The sequence below is a fragment of the Solanum lycopersicum genome, chromosome 9 (assembly GCF_036512215.1).
Source record: "Solanum lycopersicum chromosome 9, SLM_r2.1".
In the NCBI taxonomy this organism is placed as follows: Eukaryota; Viridiplantae; Streptophyta; class Magnoliopsida; order Solanales; family Solanaceae; genus Solanum; species Solanum lycopersicum.
The window spans coordinates 29,621,227-29,626,446 of NC_090808.1; the positions used below are offsets into that span (position 1 = coordinate 29,621,227).

The following is a 5,220-nucleotide window of genomic DNA, read 5'->3' on the forward strand; positions in this document are numbered from 1 at the left end:
ATATTTGAGGTGGTTAGGTCGATGGTGGTATTATTTTCAATAGAACTAGAGAGTGGGTTATTTAGGACATTCTCTGAGTTTGAAGTTAAAGGAGGAAAATGGTGTGGAAGCCTTCTATCGCTTGGAGTGTTGACATCAACCCTTGGAATTGACAAATTTTAATTTTTATGGAGCTCAACCCTCAACTAAGCAATCTGTTGCATAAACTAAGCAATTAACTCATTTTATTAAACTACAGACTGTTGAACATTAGCAACTTCAGCCAGGCCGACATTCTCATATTCTGGATCTTTTTTATTCTCTGTTTAAACAAATTTCGATTGTAAAAGTAATCTTTGCATACTTTGAATGCTCAACAATCAACACAAATCTGTTTTGAGTATTTGACAATGAAAAATAACTAAAACAACAAAGGTGTTAGTTTGTGTAGGCAGTAGGTAATACAAGATATCACACAAAGCAATAAGAACAGAAGAGTCGCTTTATATGAAGAATGATTAGCCCACAAATATATTGAAATAATTAGATAGAAAGGAATTTGTCTATCTGAATTTTAGCAATGTGAAAAAAAATGTCCATTGAATATTTTACGGTCGTACTTTTGGTTTTTGAGTGAGATGTAACTCTTATTTCATTGTAAGAGTAGAAAAAATAAAAAATATCAAAATGGGGACCGAACCTTGGAAGGTTGCCTACGTATCTCACGGAGGAGAATTCAAGTCCTACTTAGTTCGACTCACTTGAATTTTTTATATTCGAGATGGAAAATTCAACTTTTTTTTTCGAGATGAGACAGTAAGATTTAGGATTTGAAAATTCAACTACTTACAGTTTAAAATTCTTTTAAGATACTAAAGACTCGAGAGTATATGGACGCTTTTTGATAGTTAACTTGATATTTATGCTTAAGGATTTTTAGAAAGTTACCCAAAAGAGTAGGCTAGAACATCTTCAAATAGAGAAACATATTCAAAAACAACAATATTGATAGGCTAAAACATAGGCTAAAACTTGTTTTGGGCCTTTAGCCCATATCCCCAGGTTCTGAAATTCTAACAATACAATATTGATAAAGGAAAAAAGGGCTTAGACCCAAAAATAACAAAATACGTAGTTCAGGGAAACAAATTGGGCTTTCCAAGCAAAAATCTTCAACTTCTCGGTTCGTACGTCGTCTGGTCAGCTTGACTCGATAGAGGAATTTGAGACTTGGCGGCTCTCTATAGGAATGTGAGACGAAGAAAAGAATTCATAGTGAACTAGAGTTCATTTACATGCAACATAAATAAAAGGATAAAATTAATACATAATTTAACTATTGTAGCATAGGGAAAACAAGTTAACCAACTAGAAAACATTCATTCATTCGGGAAAAAATAGTAAATTGACAAATAGTCTTATTTAAAAGAAACATACATGTGCATATATATAGCCAGACCTTTCTTTTTAAAAATATAAATAAATAGAGCACAACATGCATCTACAGAATTGTGATCATTAATAGTACCCATGCGAGATGACAAGGATACAGCAACTAAGCTAAGAGCACTAATTACAATGAGCCTAAGCGACCATATATTTTATAATAACAAAATACATATTTACCAAAAACTAAGGATTTTACAAAAACATAAACTAAAAGAAATTGCAGTAGAATAACATGACAAAGGGGAGTGAGGATAAAAGGGGTTATAAATAACAACTAGAGAGAGAATCGATCAACATTATTTATATATTCTACGAAAATCTTATTACTTAGAGAATTAGCTAGAGCTAAACATAGATAAGCTACCTGGGAACACGTAATAGCAAAACATAGGTCACTTGCGGATGCTACAGGCAAAAATACCAAAAGAAACAAGGGCCTTAGAGGACCATACCATTGAACAATGGCACCCAAATCGTAATGAAAATAAAGCTGAACGAGAATCATACTAATGTTACGAAACAAGTCACCATAAGTTAATAGCAACACAACAAAACACAACCTTCCAGATTATAACACTTGAAAGGGCAAAAAGACACTATAGGCATCAAACATGGGGGTTCAATAGGGAAAAGCGGGACATTATACAATTAAAAAAAAAGACAGTGAGGGCTCAAAATGGGTGGAAATAAATACATTCCGAGGACTCCTAAATAGTAGCAATATTGACAACTTTTCAATAAAAGTAATGAAATTTCATAAAAATATATAACATCATTAAGACATACTCACAAGATGAAATGGAAAAAAAATTATCGTCTATCTATGCACTTAACAGTAATCATATTAGGTGATACCCGAATTCAACACGTAGAAGCCGCTAAAATTTAATAGCATTACTATATGAGATCTCTTACTGTTCGCTACGAGGAATCAACAAGACATAAACTAATTTCCACACACTATAAGAAAATAAATTAGCATTAACTAGCTTCCTTGTTTACAAAGAAAATTCACAATGTGGCATAACTAGATTACGGGAAATTGGGAAAATCACTATACCATACCCATGAAAGATTAACACCAAAGAAAAAATGCTTTAAATCACCATAAACACTAAACTCTCTTGATACTATGATTGGGAATATAAAATATGAAGCTCAGAGTTTAGGCAACTCGAATTGCAAATATAGGCATTTTTTACTTAAAATGAAACAACGTGCAGGCAAAAAAATTAACTACACTAGTCATATTACGTAGTATGACCACAAGGACATTTTAAGTAAAATATGAAATTAAGATATTGGGACAAAAATGCTACTGCACTACTATACTTAGCCAAATCACTTACTCTCAAAATTTCAACTAGTCAAAATCCGAAATCATACAATGAGTTTATGGCAAGCAATGAACAACATGCTCTCCAAAATTGATTATTCAGGAGATGCATAACAAAACAGACGTGAACAACATGTTTTCCTTTGATTTGTTTAGTCGGAAACCAGCCTTCGAGCACCCATACATACATACTGGAATCATAGTCACACATGAAAGACCAAAGTCTTGATCCTACGAGGCATCTTTATTCTTGCTAAATTTTCATAACAATACAACCGTCTAAAAAAATCAAAGGAAAACCCAGACTAAGGAAAAGATGGTAGGAAAAATGGGATTATATACCTTTTCCGTTACAACAAACAGAGACAGCGAGCTAGCACTTGTAATCCTTCCACCATTAAAGTGAAATCACAAACAAGAAATCCTTGCGGAAATTTACAAGTCAAACCAACAACTAGCCTTCTCAGAAACTGGACCGTTTTCTTTGATGTGTTTTGCAATATGTTCTTGCCGTTTTACTTAAATTCTATGTATTTTATATCTACAAATTTTCCTACCTCCCAAAAATCTCTCTACCCGAAAATCTTTTCCCATACTTCCCCCAGCCTCTATCAAAAAATTAGAATGGGATTTAAACAGCGGAGGTCTTTTGGGAAAATGGGGGAAAATCAGGACCAATTCCAAATTCAAATTTTGTATTATCTTAAGAGCTAAGGTTGGACATCTTGGAATCTATACAAAATTGCACAATTCCTCCATGGAACAACGATCTGGGCGCTTGATTTCGAACAACGATGAGAAGATGCACGAGATCTCGCTATCCGCAGTGTTCTTCGTACGTAATTGTACTGGGGGCAGAGAGAGGTAGAAGACACATGAAAGTAGTTGGTTTTCGTCTATCTTTAACCTGGAATTGACGCCGTTGGGATCATTTTTTTATACTGTAATGGGTCGTGTTGGGGGAATAAAGGAGTGGGCTGGGGAATTATGAATTAGGATGAGGTTTTTAGTATTGGGTTACAAATGCTAAAGGGAAGGCCCAAATTTGGGTCTTCAAATTTCAAGTAAAAGAGAGGTTGTGGGAGTTGGGAAACGACTAGCTTAAATTGATTGTTTTCAGCGTACCCAATAAAAATTAAAAACATAGCCGAATTGCCTAAATTCGACCAAGACAAATAAATAAAATAATTTAATGAGTTTCTTAATCTAATCTAAATAAAATAAACATTTTAATAAACCGAATAACTCATAACCTTTACCATAATTTGAACTAAATTATTTAATAAAACAATTCCTGTAAATTAAAATCTTTTTTGGTGAATTAAAAATATACTAATCATATACATAATTATGTTAATCATATATATTATCTAACAAAAAAAAGAGTGATAATACTAGTTTAAAATAACTTAGATAACATTTTAGATTTTAAAACATATAATTATTTAAAATCTTTTATAATTAAGAAACTCATTATTAATTCTTATTCGGGAGGTTAAAAATTGGATGTCAACAATCATTCCTCTTCACACCGAAATACTAATTGTGGGAAAAGGAACCACTAACGAAAAAATAATCGCAGCAACAATGGTGGTCGCGGAAGAAGTAAAGGTGGTAATGGCGTTGGCAGAAAATAACTAGCAGTTCAGCATCCGCCTACCAATTCTCCATGGTCTGGAGGTCATCCGTGGTTGTCGATGGCACTTGGTCTCCTTGGACTATAAATCTTTGTCCATATCCATAAAACTCAACCAGGAATAATTGTGGAATAAAGCCGACACAATAGCCTGGTATACATGGGCCCAGACCGCAATGGGCTTACACGACAACACCAACTCCAACTGACATTGAAGCTTTAATGCATACTCTCGACATCATGGTCAATCAATTACACTTCATGGTTTTGGTCGCACAAAATGATCTTTGTCGTGTCCTCCCTACAATTAAACAATGTCCTTCATGCCCCTCACCTTGTTTAAAACTTAGTGTAACTTAGAAAATTTACAACCGATAACTCTATCTCTGTTGAATTTGGTCCGTGTGGATGACCTGTGAAGGATTTTTGGACGGGGAGACCGGTAATGAGGTGTGAAAGTCAGGGAGAGTTGTATCCCATAACTTCTCCAGTCACTTCTCCATCTGCTTTTGCCGCTTTGGCACCATCCCTTTTGCATGATCGTTTGGGTCATTGGGGAGTGCTATTTTGAAATGTCAGAGGAAAATTAAATTGATTGAATGCAATCATGTTAAAAACTCTCGTATTTGTCATTTTTATCCTGTGGGAAAACCTTTTATGTTGCTTTTTTCTTATTCCAGTTCTCGCACTTATATGCCATTAGATATTATTCGTAGTTATTTTTGCACACCACCTGTTTTGAGTTCATTGGGTCATCATTATTATATCTTGTTTATGGATGATTCTTCAAAATTTTTGTGGGCTTTACCTTTATCGCACA

General features: G+C 34.1%; 1 long non-coding RNA gene across 1 annotated transcript; it reads right to left on the reverse strand.

The window, feature by feature from the left end:
- Positions 1-968: 968 nt before the first annotated feature.
- LOC101263935 (uncharacterized) lies at positions 969-3,673 on the reverse strand. The gene is made up of 2 exons (XR_183087.5): positions 3,107-3,673; positions 969-1,259 (listed from the first exon to the last, which is right to left on the reverse strand). It is a non-coding gene; the product is annotated as an uncharacterized lncRNA (long non-coding RNA).
- Positions 3,674-5,220: the final 1,547 nt, after the last annotated feature.